The following is a 23,831-nucleotide window of genomic DNA, read 5'->3' as shown; positions in this document are numbered from 1 at the left end:
ACGCTTTTCTTTCCAAGCGCCTTAGACTACGATGACCTGGATGACTGAGAACCTTCACAGACACAAATACAAAAGCAATGAGGAAAAAAATCTAAAGTGTTTCAAAATAAATATACAGTTTTTAAAAATTTTTTAAGCATTTCTTATTTTTCATTTGCAATGAGCTTTTTTCCCATTAAATTCAAAATGAGTATAAAATAGATTTATAGATTTATGTATAAACACACCATAAATATTTTTACTTCAATCAATGAAATCTAAATACCTTTTACATATTATATTATTACCTTTTAATGAGAAAGCATCCAAAGAAATATCAGTAGTGTTAAAAGCAGCTGTACATAAGGACACATGTGGGATGGTTATGAATATTCTTTTTTATTTGTGACGTTATGAATGGCAATAAGTACAGTCCATGTGAATCTGTCATGATCCTGGGTCTTTTGACCCAGCGTTTTAAGTTTGAGTTTATTTTGTTCATTAGGTTATCTAAGTTCATTTGGTTATTAGACTCCTTGTGTTTTCTTCCCCTGTATTTAGTTTCCCTCACCCATCGTGTTTCATGCTGCGTGTCTTATGTTATCAAGTTTGTATTATCATGTCTGTCTCATGTTTCCTGTTTTATTTTGAAGGAGTCGTGTGTTCTTTGTTCATTGTATTTAGTTTCACTTCCCTTGTCCTGTCATTAGGCTCATGTCAGTCAGCTGTTCCTCCATGTATTCCCACTTCCCCTAATCACCTCCTGTGTATTTAAGTCCTCTGTTTTCAGTGTGTGATGTCAGGTCGTCTGTTGTCCACGCCATGTTTCCCATGCTTCCAAGTTCCTTGTCTAGGTTTTTCTTATTGTTTGTTTAGATTTCCCAGTTTAGGTTTGTGTTAATTTTGCTTCAGGTTGCCTTGCCCTTTGTTTGTACCTTTTTTTTACCAGCCATATTAAACGGCTCGCTTTTTGTTAACATTCAAGTTTTGTTCCTTGGAGTCTGCATTTTGGGTCCTTTTTTCAATTCATACAGTCTGCCCTCGCCAGACTGTGACAGAATCTCTGTCTGTGGTGGGACTAAGGAAATAAACTTGTGCAGAGCAGTGCGCTGACTCCGCCCCTTTTCTTTCCATATAGTTTCAGGTTTGCTCAGCTGTGAGGAGAGCAGGCAGCTGCACAGCGCTAATCCTAACAGAACACAAGTGTTCTGTTTCTGTTGCTGAGCGGCAAACCATGTGTCAAAAGTGTCGAGTCACCTGTTTATATGTTTTGAACAGTAATGTTCTGTCATCTTGGTTTCTAATTAGTTTGTCTTTAGTCGGTGCAGATGACAGAAGCCACAGCTGAGGTTAGCGAGGGCATCTCCACCTGCTGCTTCCTCAGAGAGATGGTACTCGCAGATACCGATTAGCGCATACTCCTTCAATTTAAAAAGAATAAATAAATAAATGTATAAAATAATATTTGTATTATGTATGTTATTATTTATTTATTCAACCAGAAAGTGAAAAAAGGGCTTAAAAAATGGTGAGATGACACGTTACCATGGCAATATAATTTTACAGTACACCTATGAGTACCTCACTGTTGATACAAGAGCATCTCATGTCTATCTTTTTGCTGAAAATACTTTTTTAAATTAGCAAATTAAAAAGCAAATCAGTCATTGTGTGAAAAATGACAGAGGTAGAGAAAGCACCTAAAGCTAACATTTACAGGAATCCAAGCTTATGTGGTTTCGATGGCAGAGAAAGACACAGTAGTATCATATCATTGTGATACTGAAAATGACAGTAACAGGGTCAATAATAGATTCTCTGCTGACCTTTACCTGACTGAAAGCTGCTTCTCTTTCAGGGAATTACACACTCGCAGAGCGTCTTACGATAGACGCAGCTCAGTTAATACCATCGAAATACACCCGACCAACACATTAGTCAATTAGCTAATCAAAAGCGAAGGCAAAGTGCACGACTGCAGTGAGCGTAATCCCTGCTGCAAAGGCACAAATTAAGTTTCACGTCTATAGTGAGAGAGCGTTATGAATAAAAAGTTCCACTCCTCCCTCATATATCACTTTTTCAGAAACATCTCTGACAGAAGAAAACTACAAGCAAGAGCAGCAGAGAAGCTCCAGCAGGAGACCAGCAAGACTGGTTTCAATCAAAACAAAGCTACAAGCCCAGCATTGCTATGATCTATTGTTCACAGAGACGGTGGCATCTGGGGATAGAAGGGCCGTCCGCCGAGACCATCTACGCAGTGAGAAAAAGACCTTTTCTTTTAAAAGCATCTCCAAAACATCAAGGCGCAAACGTGCCGTCGGGCACACGATGACTGTTCATACACAGCCAATGAGTCATTTAAAACTGAATCAGTCAGGCTTAGTTTTGCCCGAGATCGAGCGAGCTGAAACGTAAAAAAGGGCACAGATGAGTAGTTGCTCACAGAAATCAGCAGCTCATTGAAATAAGGTAGTTTCCTCTTACCTGCAGTCATCTCCCGAGGCTTCCCCCTGATATGCACCTCACTGGTAGGATCCCAGTCCTAGAGGATACGATAAGTATGCTCAATGACATGTCAGAGATCTCACATTTGTACAGTGTGCAGGGATTATGCAGATTCTGAACGGTTTGACCAGATTGGAAATTCCTGTTACTAACAGTCATAAAATACACTGACGCACACTTTCCAGCGTCGCGTTTAACAGAGTTATCGTTACAGTTTAACTGACTGTGATTTCTTATGACAAAATCACAGCGCAGCATAAAACCGATGTAAAGCGAGCACTCAGGGCGGGTTAATAGTCACTCTGCTACTCTTTTTTCCAGGCCTTATCACTCATCGCAATGCCTTGGATGAGAAAAGCGGATTATTCCGCAAAGGAGCCAATTGACTTTATGCTAAGTCTCCTTCCTATCAGGTGTAATCTCCTGCTTTGCCCACAGAGATCATTTCAAATTTCCCACGTGTGGGACTAATAAAGGTTATCTTATCTTATCTTATCTTATTTTATCTTGTTATTCGACAAGGTTAATAAATAATATTATGTGCGTGATGCAGCGAAGCCCGAGGGCCTTTCACCACGGCGGGTCAGAGAGCTAGCTTCACTTCCGAAAGGTAATGCCCCACTCCTCCCTCCCTCCCGAGGTCCCGGAGGGCTTCATTTAATAGCCAGACGAGGTTGAATTCACCTGGAGGGGAAACCGCAAGGAGTGGGAGAGGATGATAGAAGCCAGTGAAACGCGAAGTTGTCACAACACATATTTTCTTTTTTCAAACAGAATGAACGCACTGGGAAAACAAAGCAGGTGAAAAGGAGCCAGGTTTCAATTAGATCCCTCAATCTTCCCTTATCCAGTCCTGTCTCTGAAACCCGAGCTCCCAGCCGGGCACATCAGTTACTCACTTCCTGTTAAACAAATGTAAGACAACGACAGCAGGAAACTATTCAGCTGAACCCGACTCGACTGCCTCTTTTCTGTAACTCTGATGGCATCTGATATTATTTATTAACCTTGTCGAATAACAAATCGTGCAGCTCTGAGCAGAAGCTTTGAAAGTCTGTCATCATGTCACCGCGCTTTCTCCTCTGTGTTCTTCCCTATAGGTCCATGCCAGTGTGCGCTGAAAACGCTCTGCACCATGTCCTGAAATGACAGCAGCTGCTGGGACAGGCCACACTGAGAGCAACCGAATGCTTCAGTGTGGAAAGGGGAATCTCCCACTCTGAACAATGCTCATTCACTCGTTAGTTCTATTCAAACAGCCCTCGCAGGGCCTCTTTTCTGAAGGAGGAGATAAAAACAGCTGCACTTTATCAGGGTATTAGAAAGTTACTCTTTTGTCCGCGTACCTATTTGTGCATGTGCGTGTCTCACACAATGCTAACAGTTCATCCAGGTGGTTGACAACAAAGATGCAAGTGGTGCAGGTAAAATCCCAGACCTATTCTGATTCTCTAATCTCTCTATTCTGACACACACTTTGATTTGTGAGTCAGACCAAAGCCTGAGTAAACAGCACATTGCGTAGCCACCCAAGTAAAGACCGAGAGCAACTTTCAGCCCACGTTTGTTCAGGGAGGTTCACCTATCTTTTCAACCTCAGGTTAATTGGAGGAACAAACTCAGTTGATTGGCAGACTTCAGTGTCTTCCCCAATCCCCTTTGTGAAACGGTTCATTCGGGACTCCGTTAGGAATTCAGCCTCTCTATTTGCCGTTCACTAGCATGACTAAACAGATGTTTCTGCACAGAGGTGAGGACGCAGAGAAGCATAAATAAGTGAAAACACACAATTACAGTGCTGACAGAGATGATCCAGCTCATCAAAGATTGAATAAACATTAAGAGAACATAAGAGATTACAGAGGAGAAAGGAAAGATAAGAGAAGGAGAGAAAGGAGGCAGTTTGTAAGAGGTGCATTCAGGTAACAGGACAAAACCACAGATTCCTCTCCTGTTTTTCATGTTGAGACAGAAAGGGAAGCTTTGACTCGGTTGGCTGTTTTATGAATTTGATGAAGCATTATATTGTGCTTTATGTAGAAGAAACCTGCTTTATCTACTTTGTTCATCTTTTGACAAGACTGCTTGCAAAAGCACACGGATGGGAGGCACAGTGGTTAGCGCCATCGGCCAAAGTAAGTCTTGGGTTTCGATCCGCCGAACGGCCGAGGCTTTTGCATGTTCACCCGGTGCTCGTGTCGGTTTTCTCTGGGTACTCTGACTTCCTCAGTCAGAAGACGTGCATATTGTGATAGCTGCTGAATATAAATTGGCAGCGGGTGTGAATGGTTGTCAGTCGTGCTGGTGACAGACTGGTTACCCTGTGACAGCTGGTACAGGCTCCAGCCGAGCCACAGCCCTGAATTAGACAAGTGGTCCAGATAAGCTTAACAACAACAATAATATTAATTGTTAGAATTTACTCTAATGCAAGTGATGGAATAAATCTTTTTAAATCAACCCATCCATCCATTCCCCTCTGCTTATCCTTATCAGGGAGGCTGGAACCTATCCTAGCAACCATGAGTGGAGAGGCGGGGTCCACCCTGGACAGGTCACAGCCTGATGCAGGGTGAGCACAGAGACACAGAGTCTCTGTGAGGCAACAGTGCTAATCACCGCGTCAACGTGCTGCCCTTTTTAAAATACATAAAACAAAAAATTAAACCGTCCAGAAACTGTTTCAAGCCGGACTGTTACCAAACATTATCGTAACCAAAATTAGCAAAAAACTTTATTATTTGGTCCGGAAATTATTCATAATCATGAACATCAAGCTAATAATGTTATGATTGAGAAAATGTTTTTTCCAGGTTATTATAGTTGTTTTTGTGATAGCTATCACACTCTGAGTGTAAGAACTGCAAGCATGAATTTAGTATACGTCCCTATTATTACACAAGTGTGCAGGATCGACAGAACTGTGCAGACATGTAACATCTTCTTATATATGTGTGCGTCTGAAATAAATCCTCTTTGGCCAGGTCAGTTTATGCACACTTGCATCTTACCTATACTATTGTTCACTTAATTAATCCTGATATAGTCCAGCTATGGGTCCAGTTAAGATTACATTAGGTCCATAGAACTAGGTAGAGAAGAACCTATCTATTCTTCAAGAATCAGCTAAATGCACCCGGTGCACACGTGGACCCCAACCGGTCGCAGCAGATGGCCCCGCCCCTCCCTGAGCCTGGTTCTGCTGGAGGTTTCTTCCTGTTAAAAGAGTTTTTCCTTCCCACTATCACCAAGTGCTTGCTCATAGGGGCTTGTCTGCTTCTTGGGAATGTCTCCCTGTTATTGTTTGGTTTTCACCTTATAATATTAAAGTGTCTTGAGGCAGCTGTTGTTATATGATGTGACATAAATAAAGTGAATTGAATGGAAGTCATATGTAAAACTGTTGCTCACGCAGGAGGAGATGTTGTGCACAGAGCTAACTGGTTGCAGAGACGCCTCACTCTGCCTAAAATAATCAGGTGGAGGCAGAAAAGTTGTTCCTAAGAAAATCCGCCACAGTCAAAGTTTGGCCTGTGGCAGATTGGCGCCCTGTCAGTCAAAGTTAGTTACACAAACTTAATCTAAGCACCAGGTTTTATTTGAGTGCACAAGATAGAAAACAGTGTTTTCAAAACACGGCTTTATGGGTACTGTGATGAAAACACAGTGTGAGACAGGTGAAATGGATGAGACTCAACAGTAACAATCAACCCCCTCTCCCAGTGTGTACTATAAGGCTTCCTCCTGTATCTCTCCACTATGCAAATGTTTTCCTTTGTTATTGGTACTGCCACACACCAACCGCTGCAACTTCAGCCACGGGCAGGTAGAGGTGATGGCACAAACTCAAGGGCATCAGCCAGGAGACCCTGTTCTTTATTTTCCCCCCACATGGTGAGCTGTTTTGTTTTTCAGTTGCTTTTGAACTTCCACTTTCACTGACTGCTTCAGTTTAACGATTAATGACTACCGAGGTAAAATATCACGGTTTGGGTTCCAAAATATGCACCTGCTTGCTGAAAAATGTTGAGCTGTAATACATTATTGAGTGATGACAAAGCACGCCTTGTGCATAAATAAGCCGCATCAGTGGTTTTGACAAAACCGATGCCTCGTGGATCAGAGTGGGATCATCTCATCTGAGGTTTGGGTTACTTAGTTTGTTGCTTTCAGCTGTTCATAGAAGTCTTTCTTCTGCGTTTATAGAAACTTTTAAAAAGTGTTTCACACATTTACACATATGACAGTATTTTTAAGAAATTAACACAACATAAAGATTTGTGATGGATTTGCCAAATGCATTTCTTCAGAGTTCTTAATCTGTTTTATTCATAAAACCCGATGTGTTATTGAACAGGAAATGAGAGCGTCACCAGCCTTCAGTTAATCAAAGGAGAGGGAGAGAGGATTAGAAACACTGGAGTCAATTTCCAATTTTCTATCTTAATGAACGCACCCCAGGAGAAATGACAAACACGTGACTGTGACATGTCCAAATAACCTAAATGACATGAAAGAAGTCATCTCCATTAAAGACCTGCACAGAGAAATGTACACATACTCAAAGATCCTTATAAAAATGCATGTGGGCACACATACATGTATCCCCACACACACATGGATATGACCAACAGTGGTGAACAGCTGCATGCTTGGTCTGGAGTGAGACCAGCCACCTCTTGGCCACAAAGGGCTGCTTGTGCCCTCAGCTTGCTAGAAACATAAAACACAAGAGATAAGACCAGACACTGTTTGCCAGAACCAGCGGACCTCCCCAAACAGGAACTGCAAGTGCAAGTGTTTAATGCACACACACAGACACACACAGAGGACAGCGTACACATGCAAGTACACCGCATGCTCAATCACACTATAAAGATGACTTGCTTATTTGTTAAAGACCACCTCTGCTGACCTACTAGCACACATTGCTAAGATCATCTGATCACCTAACAGTACCAAACAGCATCAAAGCATCAATAAGCCCATTACACGTCCCAAATGTGACAGGTGATTTAAAGTCTTATTTTATTTGCAGCTTCAGGTACCTGCTGAGCCTGTTTGGAATATTTTTGCTGATTGTTAATAACGTTACGCATCCCTGAGGTGGTTTAAGAGATCTTTCATTATCGTTCTCATTTCTTTTATAATGCGATTCTTTTTCTCAGTTCACGATATTTACTAAAAATGAAAGTCAAACTATGAACATATTCCACATTCTTTAGAAAAAAATAATTCATAATAAATTAGGAAATAAAGCACATCTCTACTCAACACAATAAACACCGTGGTTTAGTTGCTCGGGCGCCGGAATCAAAAATAAAAGAGTGAGCTGGCTTTTTGACTTTGTTAGATATTAGCATACATTAGCATGTGTGTTGTAACTACCAGCCGTGGTTGTGTAATAGTCACACAAGCTCACAGTTCTGTAAAACGGAGTGATAAACAAGCATCGAAATAAACTGTAAGATGATTTTCGCATAAAGTTAATAAAGGTTGTATAATATCAACCATTATATTTTAAAATAGAGCAAAGGAACAAACTCATGCTCTGTAAAAAGTCGTCTGAATATAAAAGATTGCTGTGTCCATTGTGATATCAGCCACTTATTTTTAAGTGTTTTTGCAAGATAACCACACACCAGCTGTCAAACCATTACATAAAAAAATGCTGCTGACTATGGTTACAATTATGTTAAAATGTATCCAGCAGTTGTTTTTCTAAAAGCAGGTTATTACGTCTGCTGTTAAATTAGACATTTTAACCTGACTTTCTTTAAGAAGACACAGGAAAAAAAACTTATATACACACAAAATTGCTAAATGCTCTTATGTTTCAGGCCCTGAGATTGCTGCTTGACTTGGATCTGTTGTGTCTGAAATTGTGGCAACTGTGAAGTCACAGAAACCTACTTTTACGCTCTATAATCTGTTCTATTCTATGCTGCTCGCTTTCTGCTGAGTCATGATTTGTTCAGCCACCACTTGCACACGGACACAGGGCCACACACACCATGACACAGTAGAGTCTGTGTGGCTTGGATCAAGGTCCACTCACATAGGGGGAGGAGGGAAAAACCCCTAAACGTGACTGATGTCTTTGTCCTTATCACAGCCCTTCTTCTTCTTCTCCCCTCTCTCTATCTGTCCATCCATCATTAGGCCCGTCTCCCCCTCTCTGTCACTTCCCCGTCACTGTCCGTCTGTTATCGCCACTACCGTTTACCACTCACGTATTTGTGTGCTGCCTGAATTACTGCTATCTTGTTTCTCTTTCTGTTATGCAAAACGTTTTTCATGTGAAATGTGAGAAAAAAAATGCATCAATTCAACTTGTAGGAGTTCCTTCTAAGTCAGGGGTGGGCAACTCCAGGCCTCGAGGGCCGGTGTCCCTGCAGCTTTTAGATGTGTCCTTGAACCAACACAGCTGATTTAAATGGCTAAATTAGCTCCTGCAGTTCTCCAGAGGCCTGGTAACAAACTAATCATGTGATTCAGGTGTGTTGACCCAAGGTGAGATCTAAAACCTGCAGGACACCGGCCCTTGAGGCCTGGAATTGCCCACCCCTGTTCTAAGTGCATGAATGAGCTTGATGACCTTTTGGCATCTGAAATATTTGTGTCCGTTGCATCAACAGTACAGCGTTATAAAGCCAGATGTCTGAAGAAGATGTGATGGGAGAGATGTGGACGCCAGGTGGTTTCATCAACTGTCCACAGCGACCGGTGGGCATGCTCCTATGGCTCCTCCATAAGCTCCATCAGCCACAGATCTGTTACTCAGGCAACATTATTTAAATCTAAACTATGCAAAGGAAAAAATTCAAACACACACAAAAAAACAAATAAACAAACAAAACCATCCCTTTAAACAAAATGTTTCATTATATGGTTGAGAATGACGCCTGGGGGGATTTTACAGAAAGGTGGAAGCTTTAACATCTGTGTACGCAAATAAGAGCGAGAGAGCGCCACGGCGTCTGAAACACCTGGGGCTCGGTCCCTTTTGGGAACAAGCTCAGTGCTCATTCCACAAAATAAGCCTATCATAGAGAACCTCACTGATATAAAGGGCAGAGCGATATGAATGGTCACACATGCTTGCAGATACAGTCATGCATGCACATAAAAATGACTGTATTTGTTCTCATAATGCAATCTGAAGCTAGTGTCCAACAGAGTCGTTTCATCTATCAGCTCACTTTATCGTCATTCATTTGAAGTCCTTTGAGAATAAAAGCTCTAAGACGTTGCATTGTGATAAAAGTTTCTTTTATCACCAAGCCGTGGTTTTTGAATGACTGAGCCAAACACGCAACAACATTCACAAATATTGAGATATTTTAATCCACTGAATGCACTGACTGAGTGAGAGGGACAGTGTCGCAATGTTGAAATGGCCAGAGGTTTGTTCACACGGTACCTTTAGTTTCAATTTTCAATCATTCATGAATGCGAAGGAAACTTTGGACTCTGTTAACTTTAAAAGCGAAAGTTCAGAGAGACCAAAATGGTCACAACCAGCAAATGGCACAGGGAGTGGTGCATTTATTAATTTAGTTTTAGGCGGCAACGCATAAAGCATTCAGAGACTCCTTAGTATGGAACTGCAGCTTGTTTTTATTCCTTTTCACTTTGGCCTTTAGGTGCTACTTGGTCGGGTTAAGGTCGGTCACTTACATTTAGGAAAAAAATGTCCTTTGGTTTAAAATACGCCACTTCACACGCACGCTTACTAAAAATGGTGACAGTCTGTTTGAGGCAGACGGACGTCACGTGAGACGTGTCTCATGTCAGTGAGACACTAGCAAACAAACAAAACACTTTTGATGTTCTAGGAATGAAAACAGGCTGGATAATCAAATGTTAAACATTTAAGGAACTTTAAGAGAATTTTTTTTAACAAATCTGCCTTTCTTTCATTCCAGGCTGGCACAGAATTTGGGTCTAACATGAATTAACAGATCTGGGGTGGGGAACTCCTGGGTCAACACACCTGAATCAAATGATTAGTTCATTACCAGGCCTCTGGAGAACTTTAGCCATTTAAATCTGCTGTATTGGATCAAGGACACATCTAAAACCTGCAGGGCACCAGCCCTCGAGGCCTGGAGTTCCCCACCCCTGCAATAGATGGTGTATTTTCTTTAAATAGCCATAGCCCAAACTATTACTAAAATCAGACCATAAGTAAAAGGCAACAGTGTATCATATCTTTTCTTTGTCTGCGCAAAATATACAGAACTACAAGTATGAAAACACTCCCTGGCTTTCATTTCTTTAGGTACAGCTTGCTGGTAACGGATTAGAACCTATTTTGCCTTCAGGCCTGCTTTAGGTCTTCATGCCATAGGTTTTGATCCATGTTGGCATGGCAGTATCACACAACTGCTGCACATGCAGGTACACACCGGCTCACTCCTTGGCGGCCGCTTATTGGGGCTCGCTCGGGCCACTTTGGAGGTGGGGTGCCCCCGGCCTCTCGGCCTGGGGCTCGGTCACTCAGGCACAGCTGGCTGCCGGCGGAGCTCACGGGCGCGTCACTGCAACTCCCCCTGGCTTCTGCTCCGCGGCTGCTGGGCGAGCCCTCATCTGGGACTCTCCTCAGCTCTTACTGGGACAGTGGCGCGGCTGCCCCTCTGTGGGTCTTCCTTGGTCTCTTGTGTTCTGGGGGCCTCTGGATGTCTGGAGTTTTGATCTCCTCCATACCTGCTTCATACCATAGAGGACAGGGCTGTGGCTCCCCACACTCTCTAGCAGATCATTACATGGAGAAACCTTTGGAATGCAAGCATGCTGATCCACACAGGTATGCACACAGGTGTACACATGGGTATTCACAGATGCGGACTACAGCTTTCTTGGCTGCTGCCTCAAAGCACACTGTGCGCTGTCTATCTTGCGTGCTGCACAATATCGTTTATTATTTAGTAACTATTGATATCTATGACTAGCTAGTTTATTGTGATGGTGCTTTTTTTTTTTTATTATTATGTTGCTCTTTGTTGTTTGCTGTCTCCCCTGTTTTTTTTGTTTTTCTTTCTCTCCATACAGGTGACCCAGGAGTTTTTTTTTTTTTTTTTTTTCTCTCTTCCCCCCCTTCTCACCGTCTCTTCTCCCCTTTGGTTTTCTTTCTTCCTCTCCCCCTCTTTCTTTCATTCTTTCCCCCTGTCCTATTAAAAAAAAAAAAAAAAAAAGGATGACAAAGGATGAACTAAAGCTCCGCCATCACGTGATGTCACATGCTGCTGTTTCTGATGTCACTTCCAAAAAAAAAAAAAAAAAAAAAAAAAAAAAAAAAGAGTGAACGGTAGGAAAGCATGTCAAAACAAGGTCACAGACTAATGAAGAATGACAGAATTACTTATTTTTAAATATAATTAATTATGTGTAGCTTATATTATTGCTCCAACATACTGTTTCCATAGTTTATGATGAAATAACCCACTGAGAAACTCTGGCACGCAGCACAAACATTCTCCAAGTGTTTCAGTGACTACAGCTAATTCCTGCATCACCGCCTGTGCCTTGAAACACTCCACCACTGTTTTCTATTTGGATTGAGACATTTATCTCTTTTTTCTCTTCATTTAGCCACTTGAAAAAGGTCCTGTGATTGAGCTGAAGACCTCTCTTTCATTCCCAGAGGGATTTGACTAAACTTTAACTGTTGTTGGGCAAAATAACTCCACATGACAAGAGGGGGACTGATTCCCATGTGATTGGTTGATAATTGCCTTGTTTGGAATGATGGAAACATTCTTTGAAATCTGTGTTGCCACCGTTCATGGGCAATTTAACGTACCTGTAAGAGGAAAACTGCTATCACTGATTAACAGAAGCCAATATGTTAGAAGACTAACTTCCTTTGGTGAACCCTGATCCAGAAACACTATACTAACAGCCTGTCTAGAGGTGGGTTACTCTCTCCATTCAAACTGGAAGCTGGTGAGAATGAGAGACACAGTAACTCTGGAACCAAAGTGAAAGTTTGCACAAGTTAACAGTGATAGGGCTGATTTAAAAAGAAAAGATAAAGCACTGCCATTTCATTGCTTTCAGTTCACAGTTTGACTTGGGTTAACTGCCATTGCTGTGACTCATAAATCAAAAGGGTGGGTCCGTTATGATACAGTAAATATGCTCCACAGCTAACTGCTTTTTAAACTCTGTCAAACAGAATTGGGCACAATTAACACAACGTTGATGGCCGCTGATCTGCAGCAAACAGGATGGTTCTTTGAGTATGAGAAGGATGTGAAACAGAAGGTATTGTGAGGTGTGGCAAAGAGCAGCCTGCAGGTTTGGAACAGCTGAGGGCTCTTGCTCTGACTCAGCATGCTGACACGCTGTATTTTTGTTGTATGGTGAGGTGATTCTCCTCAAATCAGTTTTCCTCGACACCGATAAATCATGCTGGTTTCCCGTTCTTAAAAAAAAGGCATTCATTGAAAACTATTTGTTAAACAGAATTGGAGGCGAGAGAAAATAAACAATAAAAAAGTAATAAGATACTATTTTTGGGTGTCACGTGACTCCAAACAGGCTTACACTGCAGCGTACAGCAATAAGAGCCTGTTGATTATTGTGATCTGTTTGAACGAACTATGACTCGTCTTACTTGCCCTGCATACAAATGTGCAAACTCTATATCCTGCCTGCTTCTACAACTCTCAGAAACAGCAGGCTCTAAGTGAGGCTCTTCCTTTTCTGCCTTTCGGCAACTGCAGCCAGCCGGCAACGAGCGCCCTCTATGAATAGCTGCTGAATGCAAAACTGAAACTACAAGCGCAGGCAGCTGGACAGGGACAAGTGCCGCATGACCCCCAGGAGCACTCGTGGCAGAGACAGCGGTGCAGCCCCCCGGAAACAGCTGCTATGCTATCAGTCACCCTCCACACAGTGACACACAGATACTTTTTATGGCTTCAGAATGCATAAAGCGGCATTAAATGATGTGCACGTAACCCTATCCAAACTACAAATTCATGCCTGCTTTTCATTTAAATTATGGATTGTGTTATCTAACACACTTCCTGCACTCACACATTTGTTTAGCCTCTTTGTGTGTGTGTGTGTGTGTGTGTGTGTGTGTGTGTGTGTGTGTGTTGACAGCTGTAAACAAGTTAACCACAACATCAACCAGGCAAGAAAACAACAGCATAAAGCAAAGTCCATGATGTGTTAATACTCATGGTGGATGAGGTTTAGACCAAGTCAAGGTGTTAAAGTGAGAACAACCCAACTCAAAACAGGAAAAGAACCATACACATTTATTTATGCACATTCTGAGATGAAGGAAAACCCTTAAAAATATCTACAGTAATGAAGAACCTGGGCCAAAACAGAAAGCGTACAATTTCCCTCATATGGGAACAGCAAGCAGCGTAACTTGGAAATCACATATTTTCCATATAAAGCATTCTGGTAAACATCCTGTCACTTCAGTTCTAGCTTTGGCTTCTTTCACCTGTTCTTCCAAAATACTGTGCATACTTTCATATCCTGGTTATTGTCTCGTCACACCTTGTGTTTTCACTTTCTGGGCATTTAAGGCCAAAACCTCAATCTTAGAAATTAAAGGGCCTTCTTCTGTTTACATACGCTGAATACTACGAAACAAACGAACAAACCCAAGGTCAAAGGGCACGGCAGCGAGTTTATGTGGAGGCTAATACATTAACAAGGTATGTGGGGAAATTTATAACTGCGTGAAATTGCTCAAAATGAAACCCAATATTCATTCATTCAAAATTGTTTATGCATGATGGACCCTGAGATGTGATAAGGGAATTTATGATAGTTCTTGAGGACTGATAGCAGAGCTCAGTTAGAAAAGGAAACTGAAAAGAGCAATCGACAATTCAAAGGTGTGTTTGGCAGTAACATTTTCAGAGAGACATTTTTACGATCAGCTTGTAACTCCTACTGTAAAACTCCACCTTCACCGATGTTAACAATGACTCATGTTTCGCAGGACAAAAGAAAAAGAAAACATGATTCTGTGTTTAACAATTAAAGCCAGAGTTGATAGAGACCACAGTCATGTAATCTTATCAGATGAGAGGGGGCGGCTGCTGTTGTTTCCGCTGGCACGCCTTCACGTCGGTGTTTGCTTTTATACGACCATTCCACATCATCACGGCAGGGAAAGGTGGAAACTTATCAGTGTGAACAAAGTGCTTAGAGACTCCAGCATGATGCATGAACTCTGCATTCAAAGCATTTAAAACACCGACTAAGCCATCAGTCGTATGAAATTACCTGAAGCTTACTCATCAGGGGACATGGATGCTATGGATAACATGCCTGATCCTGGTGTCTCTTTACTTCAGGACTCCTGGAAATGTAGCGTCTTAAAAAGATCACAGTTAATTTCACAATTTCCAGATTCCCAGAGCCCAGCGTTTACATCCATCTTCACGACCAGCTGTGTTGATTGTACCCACAGCGTGCACAATCTCAGTAAACACCTGCACGTACGTGCATTCACGGGACCACTTAGATAAACCAGTGTAAAAATAATACGTGCGACCAAAGCGCAGCACCACCAGCCAGGATATCGAACCGTTGAGTCTGCACATGCTCAAACATGACAGCGCACGCATTCACAGTTCTCACAGCTTATGTAGAAACTAAGAATCCACACTGACACAAAATGACATTTACATATTTCCTCATGCTTTCAGTTAAATGCTCCTTGTTGTGAAAAAAGTTTAAAGACTCAGCTTAACTCCCGTCACCCCTCCCTCCTGTCTTTCCCTTCCTAAGTCTTTCTTCACCCCGGTGTGGCCTCACAGGGCCACACCTCACTTCCTGGCTACTGATTACAGCGTCAGACTCACAAAAGGCAAAAAACAAGCGGCCGGTGTCTGTACCAGGTACCATCTGGGTCTGGTTACCCAGAAGAGAACGATGATGGTGGGGTGGAATGTGTTCCCTGCTTAAACTAAGGGGGCTACAATAACCCACTACAACGGTCACGCTTTCACACAATGTGAACCTTCTTTATATTCAAGCAATGCCTGGAAGATTTTCATTCTGGCTGTTTGTTTGCACTGCATACTAAGCAAAAATGTCATAAAACACCACCTTCGCTGCTTGATGCATCTGAGAAAAACTTAAGAATAGAAGTAAAAGAAAAATGTGCAAGTTTCTGTGCAGCTCCAGCTACACTACAGGAAATGCTCAGTAAAAAGAATTATGCATAAACATGTGTAAAAAAAGTTTAAAAAAAGTTAAAGTTCAAAGAAGAAAATCAATTAAGAAAGAACAAAGAAAAACTCTTTGCAGTGTTTGAGTCCCATTTCTGTGCGAGACACGATAGAGCCTGTGTATTTCACTCAAACATGCGTACAACTTTATTTACTGACAAGGAGGCGCATGACACATGGAGACTGCTCAGCTAACAGCCGTGGAGGTGTATTCCTAAAGGGTTCACAAAAGTTTGGAAAACAAACAAAAGACAACAAGATACAGAAATAAGAAAAAAAACAATGTGTTGATGCATCTCAATCATCCAGGAAAGAAAATCTCCAGAAGTTTAATCTGTTCATCTGGACGCAGTGTTTTGTGGGAGAAACGTTTCGTCATCATCAGGTGACGTCTTCAGTCTCAGCTGACTGCAGGTTTCAACCTTATAACCGTACATTTGCATAATGACTGAAACCAGCCCACTGAGGAACAATGGGCTGTGAGGTCAGTTCCTTAATCTTAATTATGCAAATTCTCATGACCACTGATCAATAACCATGAGTCCCATTCACAGAGAGTTGGGGAATGGCTGCAATCACAGCATTGTAAGATGGTGACAGATGTACCCTTAGGCCCCCTCCTCGATTCAGAGACGGTCTTTCCCTTTTCACGTAAATGGCCACCTTGACTCCGCCCTCAAACCAGCGTTCCTCCCTGTCCAGGATGTTACATCCTCATCATTGAAAGAGTGTCCACTGGCCTGTAGGTGTGAATAGACTGCAGGTGGCTCTTCTGTGTTGTAGCCAGAGGTTGTTTGGTTTCCTCGATGTATAAATCCTGGCAATCCTCCTGCACTTAACAGCGTACACTATGTTACTCTGTGTCGGGGACCCGATCCTTGGGGTGGACCAGTTTTTGCCGCAGCGTGTTTTGGGGTTTAAAAGCCACAGAGACCTGATGTTTAGAAAAAATGCGTCTCAGCTGCTCCGATACTCCTGACACGTACGGGATCACTACAGGTTTTCACTTAGGCAGCGGTTGTTCTTCTCTCCTGGATCGGCTGGAGCTTTCTTTAGGAGCCTTCCCAGCTTTGTGGGGATAACCACATTTATTCAGGGCCTTCTTGATGTTCTTCTGCTTCCCTGGCTGCTGTGTCAGTGGGGATGGTGTTCCCTCTGTGTTGTAGCGTCCTGATGACGCCCAGTTTGTGCTCCAGTGGATGATGAGAGTCAAACCTTAAATACTGATCCATATGTGTAGGTTTACGGTACACGTCAGCTTTTAGATGTCCCCCATTACTGATGGAAATCTCACAGGAGAAAGTGTGGAGAAAGAAAAAAATAAAAAATAAAACAAAAGAATGTTGTTTGGAATGTAGATGAAGTATTTTAAATATTCAAAAATATTTCAAATATAGACAAAGTGCTCTTCAGTTTTAGTCTATGTAAGGTTGATCTCACATAGGATGAATTGATGGCGTCTTTGCAAGAAAGTAAAGAGGGAAATCTTGCCCGTGAATACCAGTAATATATTATTAGAAAAAAATAATATTCAGGATAATAAAATCTAAAATAAAAGCAAATATTTTTAAATAATAAAAACAGAAATAAGGAAGGCCCACTGACACTAAACTACACTGGAAAGAAAAAAGTAAATTAATGAAAAATAGAAGTCTAGTCTCCTCTGCAGGCCTTTATCTTCCAGCCATGCTGCTGGGTGACATTGCTGTATTGAGGATGTCCTGGACAGAAATGATAACGCTTTCCTCTCCTCTGAGGTCATTTCCTCTACTTACAATGCATTTGGACCAGCTGGTGAACTAGTTTGTGGATTAGCAGCGGAGGTCAGCGTGCAAAGCATCACTGTTGGATAGACATCATGCCATAAAGTCACTCCTGTCTAACAGCAAATAGCTGATATGTTTTTAGTTTTGTGGAAAATACAATTTTGTAAATAATTTTAAGTTTTCATACTGTTTTCTGCAGTGTTGGGAAATAATGATAATAATAATAATGGATTGCATTTATAGCGTTTTTCGAGACCCTCAAAGCGCTTCACAATTCCACTATTCATTCACTCTTACATTCACACACTGGTGGAGGCAGCTACAGGTGTAGCCACAGCTGCCCTGGGGCAGACTGACAGAGGCGAGGCTGCCATATCGCGCCATCGGCCCCTCTGGCCAACACCAGTAGGCGGTAGGTGAAGTGTCTCGCCCAAGGACACAACGACCAGGACAGACAGAACAGGGGATCGAACCGGCGACCTTCCGATTACAAGACGAGCCTGTGAAGAACAATCTCTCACCCCAACCAATCACAGCAGATGGCCCCGCCCCTCCCCTGAGCCTGGTTCTGCCGGAGGTTTCTTCCTGTTAAAAGGGAGTTTTTTCTTCCCACTGTCGCCAAAGTGCTGCTCATAGGGGGTCACATGATTGTTGGGTTTTTCTCTGTATCTATTATTGTAGGGTCTACTGTACAATATAAAGCGCCTTGAGGCGACTGTTGCTGTGATTTGGCGCTGTATGAATAAAGCTGAATGGAATTGAACAATGACCACCCACCTCAGTCACGGTGTCACAGCTTCTCTAACATCAAGTTAATCAAAGCACACACGAGCTACTGAAGTGTTAATTTAAAATGACTGACAATGGATAATATTGCAGATAATGTCCATATGCTTTGCTGCTGAAAATCATTATTTTCCATATCCACTAAGCTACAATGCTAACAAGGTATCTACAAATTACACATTGTGTTTATCCAGGACACGACACTGTGTTTGTAGTTAAAGGTGAAACTGAGATATTCTGAAACCTGTCTTATGATTATATAGATAGAAAGCAATGTGAAGTAAATACAGTTTGTTCTGATGTTAGTGAAAAATAAAAATGTTAATATTGCTTTTATTGCTAACACTGTGGATGGAACTGAACCTACCCAGAAGCGAATACGAAACATTCTGCTGTATAAAGTAATGTGGTTACTATTTAGCATCAACTTGGTAATACTACAATATAAATGATAACAAAATACTGTTCTCTCTAATACTCACTGCAAACAGCAACCTCACAAATTCAAATGAGAACGCAGAAGTTTAATCAGAAGAGAGATGCTCGGTTATGTAACGCTGACCTATAAAGAACAAGAGACGCATTTGAAGAAATACTTTTTTTAATATTCATGTTGCAGGAATTTGAACACTAAAGAGTGAGAAAGACAACTAGAAGCCCCGATTCCATAATATCCAGGAAAAATCTCTCAGAGTTTTCTTCTGTCGGGGGAAAAAAGAGAAGTTATAAATGGCTGACTGTAGGGATTTACATACACACTGTAATGCCATTCTGTACTGAATACACGCGATATTGTATATATTACATCACAGAAGGCACTCTGAATGCTTCTTGTTCATGCCTTAACATTGGCGCTCGTGGCTCAAGAGTTGGGTTTTGGGTGTTCATCTTGTAATCGGAAGGTTGCCGGTTTGAGCCACGGCTCAGACAGTCACCTACTGGTGTTGGCCAGAGGGGCCGATGGCGCGATATGGCAGCCTTGCCTCTGTCAGTCTGCCCCAGGGCAGCTGTGGCTACAACTGTAGCTGCCTCCACCAGTGTGTGAATGTGAGAGTGAATGAATAGTGGCATTGTAAAGCGTTTTGAGGGGTCCCGAAAAGCACTATGTAAATGCAATCCATATTTATTATTATTAAACCGATGACTCAATAACACACAACAGTGTTCTGATCTCTCAGGTCATGCTTCTATAGTATTATTATTACTATGGTACAATTTTTGTGATGTAACAACTTGAACCTGTCAAGGAACAAATTTTGAAAGTAAAATTGTTCAGGTATCATGTTCGGTTGTCAACATTACTTATTGGTTATTCATAAAGGCGACAGCATTTAATTACACTGTATTTTATTCGTTTGTCTCAGTCAAGGTCTACAAATGTAAGCGAAAGTGGACAGCATGCTACTGAACAAGAAGTGATTCTGCTTACACTGCTACAAATCTCACAAACATTTAAATGCTAACAATTAAAAAATGTTGTTGTATGCTTGCAGGTGAGGATTAGCCAGAATTTGGAATAACGCTAAAGACAGAAGGACTGCAGAAAACAGACAGAGGTGGGAGTGTCTTGGAGCAAGAGGCCAAACAGCCAAATCGCTTCTCAACAAGTTTGGAGAGCAACTGTGTCTGTTGGCTCTAAAAGCAGAAGCTCAGTCAGGGTGGCTGAAGAGGATTCTTCTTTTGTTCCATCTCTGTCACCTAATCAATTTTCTTTGGCAAGTCCTAAATAAAGTCATATAGTGGTACTAATGTTTTAATATCATGCCATATGTCTGTGGCACAGTTATGGCCCACAGACCTCTTGATCCTCCTTCTGTATCCTGATTCATCAGCAGGCTAAAGAGGCGGCATTTGCTGTGCGGTGGGGCATAAAAAAAGTAAACGAAGACGAGCAAAGGAGGAACTCACAAGAAGGGAGGGGCCTGAGAGAAAGTAAAAAGCATAAAGAACTAACATAAGTAAGAAAACAAATCAGCATCATTAAAAGTTTAGAGATTGAAAATGAAATGAAATGAATTGAGAATGAAAAATAAAGATAAACAGAAGAATAGTAAATTTAGGGAAAAGGAAGAAGCAAAGGAGGAAGATGATAAAGAAGAAGGGATGAAAAGAAAGGGACTGCTGGGCTCAGCAAGTTAGTGATTACTGATTAGCCAGCTCGATCCTGTAGGCAGGCCTGTCTGTCCTTGGCTTGGGAAAACAACATAAAAGGGAGCCGGCGGTTTTGTGCCGGGACTTGAAAGCTTGGTAGCTATCGGGAGACATTAGCCTTATCAATAGCCGGTCACTAGAGCTCGGCTATATGAAGCAACAAGGGCACTGCTTTTCCAGAATGAGATAACCGACACTTACCACAGCCCACGTTTGCATGTGCAAGAGCAATAGGTACTCCCCAACAACGTGACACATAATGTGTGACGGGAACAAAAAGAAATAAAAATAAAACACAGACAATGTAGTGACGCTACTGGACAAAGCGTCGCCTACTGTGGTGGCAACCCGAATCAGTCAGACTGAAAGGCAACGTGTCTGATCCAGTACCCAAATGGCAGGAAAACCCTGGCAAACAAGCAGTGGGCTGTACTGTATGTGCCTGATGCTTATTAAACCACATGATTTATTCGCCTATTGTCCTGTACGAGGCTTGGACTGGATAGGAAGGTTAATAAGTGCAATGGCATCTTTCAATCACTGAATAGAACACCTTGACACTTGCAATGTGTGTTTGACTGGCTCATGGAAGAGTTTTCCATTGGTTCAAGTCCAGTAGTCCAATCTATTGAACATGGGTCAGTGGAAAAAAGATCTTTGAAAGGGATGGAAGGACCGTGGCGAACTGTGATAATGTGTCAAAACATCAAAAGACTTTCTGGGAAGATTCCTGTTTTTCTGCAACATCCATCACCAGCTGGACCAGACAACAAACAAACTGGTGGACAACGAAACCAACACACACGCATACACATACTTTCCCATTACACCAAAGCCTTCCCAGTATATTTGTGCTGATTGATTTTTGTGGGGTAAGGTCATCCTGAACAGCTGCTGCAAGACCTGCAATTCATTTGGAGTTCAAAGAGTGCTTGGGTCGGTCAGTGCCATTACTGTTTGTCCTTTACCTAATGACGTCATTAGGCATCATTTCTTGTCAACAGCATGCATGACAGCAAGTCTTCTGTTTGCTCCAACAGTCAGCTAACAGTGAGAATGTCATTTTCATTCTTACATGTGCAGTTAAATGTTACCACATATGATCATCAAGGTTTCCACTTATCAAAATCTCTTCAAACTGACATCATCATCTACGATACAATTTTACAGAAAACAATGATTTTATTAGAAAGTTACACTTTACTCAGCTGGATAACCAAGACACAAATTAGCGTAGTAGTTATTCAAGTTAAAGAAATTATAAATTACTTGGCTGTAAAGCACCTGTACTCTTATCCTACTTGTGCTTGCTATGTTACATTCTTAATATTTGCAATCTACAAACATCTGGAACAAGGTTCAAAGTTACAAACTGCCCTCCGGCGCCACATTTTTTTCACATTTGCTCTTATCTCCAATTCCCTGCGGCTAACCCTTGTTTTCTTTCGTCTTTGTCCCAGTTCTAACACCACGGCTTGCTTCAGATCTTGTTTTCCGCTCCCTCTCTCTCAGCTGACTGGCTGGCACACCTATCAGAGGACAAAGTCCCCGAGCGAGACAACATATGCATGCGCATCAGAGCTCAAACGCATATGACACGCAAACACAAACACGCGCACTGGGATCCTGACACATTAATACACACATACTGCATCTCCACGTACAGTAAGCACTCGCTTCCAAAGTCGTCCACCGTCATGCCTTCGCACAGTTCACTTGATAAACTCTTGTGTGAGGCTGACGAAGCAGAAGAGGGTACTCAGCAGCCTGAACACTCAAGCAGGTTACATACGACTGCTCAATGTAGCAGTGGACCCACACTATATGACTAAGCCCTTTAAGGAAGGGCTTTATTTTTAATACCATTCATCAATTTTTCTATTTTCTTCCACTTATCCATTTCAGGAGTGGCACAGGGTGTGGGGTGCGTGGGCTGAAGCCTATCCCAGCTGCCATATGGTGAAAGGCAGGGTACAACCTGGACAGGTCGCCGGCCCACTGCAGGGCCAGCACTGCCACACACACACACACACACACACACACACACACACACACACACACACACACACACACACACACACACACACACACAAATAACAGCTTTGAAATGACTGACCTCACACTTGTCTTCTCATCTAAGTGTATTTCTCAAGAATTGCTTAGAAAGTTGTTTGTCGTTGTTATAAAGGGCAGATCACTGTCAAAAGCATCAGCTGACATCAGATGGTGCCATCTCTGCTCAACAAAAAAGAAAAAGTGCTAATATTACGGCAAAAGCAAACACAGAAGGATGTTTTATACAAAAATAAAGCAGCGATGCTTTAGCTTTGTAACTATGCGGAGTGACAAGTACAAGCCAAGTGTGTTTTTCAATGTCATTTTACATTGATGGCCAACAGAGCTGTGATGGATGACAGAGGGTGCCGGGACATTTTGCAGCCCTGCTTCACCATCAAGGGACTGATGTTGGAAGAAGAACAATGGACTCAACATGTCAGCTACAGTTTAGGGTTAAATCAAGCATATCAGGTTAACAGTGTTAGCATTCTACAAAGGATACTTATCATGTAAATATTGTGGAGACAATAGTTGAAAGATGCTTTTTTATAATGCAGTCAGACCAGAACTACTAATTTCTTTTTATAAACACAGCGCTGTGAAAAATAATTCCCTTCCTGATTTCATATTTTGGCCCTGTGTGAAAAAGTGATTGGCCCCTAAACCTAATAACTGGTTTGGCCACCCTTCGCTTCAACAACTGTAACCAATCGATAGCGATGACCTGCAATAACAATTTTTTCACAGAGCTTTGGAGGAACTTTGGCCCACTCATCTCTGCAGAATTGTTGTAATTCAGCCGTGTTGGAGGGTTTTCGGGAATAGACGACCTTTTAAAGGTCATGCCACAGTATCTCAACAGGATTCAGGCCAGGCCTTTGACCAATGCTTCATTTTGGCCAGACACTCTCCTCAGGATGTTTTGGTAGACAGCAGGTTCCATTTACCACAGCAAGTCTTCCAGGTCCTGAGGCAGTAAAACCGCCACCAGACCATCACAGTACCACCACCACGTTTTACTGTTTAACTTCATGCCAGATGTAACACACACCTTAGAAAAAGTTCACCTTTTGTCTCGCCAGTCCACAGAGTATTTCCCCAAACGTCTTGTGGATCTGTCATGGTCCCGAGTCTGATGACTCAGTGTTTTGTGTTTATTAATATTATCTTATGTTCCTGCAGTGCTTTGGATGCTGTTCTGGGTCTTTAGTGGCCTTTTTGGTGGGTCATTGATGAGGAGCCACTCCTGGGAAGGTTCACCACCGTGCCATGTTTTTGGCATTTGTGCACGGTGGCTCCAACTGTGGTTCGTTGGAAACCCCACAGCTTTAGGAATGACTTTATAACCTTTTATAGACTCGGACAT

The 23,831-nt window shown here is 42.1% G+C and overlaps 1 long non-coding RNA gene across 1 annotated transcript in view; it reads right to left on the bottom strand.

Moving 5' to 3' along the window:
- LOC308391891 overlaps window positions 1-23,831 on the bottom strand; it is a 119,503-nt gene that overhangs the window by 7,722 nt on the left and 87,950 nt on the right. The window contains exon 3 of the long non-coding RNA XR_013970719.1: window positions 2,470-2,527. This is a non-coding gene — a long non-coding RNA (uncharacterized lncRNA). The remainder of the gene's footprint in view (window positions 1-2,469; window positions 2,528-23,831) is intronic.

Source organism: Rhamphochromis sp. 'chilingali' (assembly GCF_963969265.1).
Source record: "Rhamphochromis sp. 'chilingali' genome assembly, chromosome: 2".
NCBI classification, from domain to species: Eukaryota; Metazoa; Chordata; class Actinopteri; order Cichliformes; family Cichlidae; genus Rhamphochromis; species Rhamphochromis sp. 'chilingali'.
This window is presented reverse-complemented; position numbering and strand designations above follow the sequence as displayed.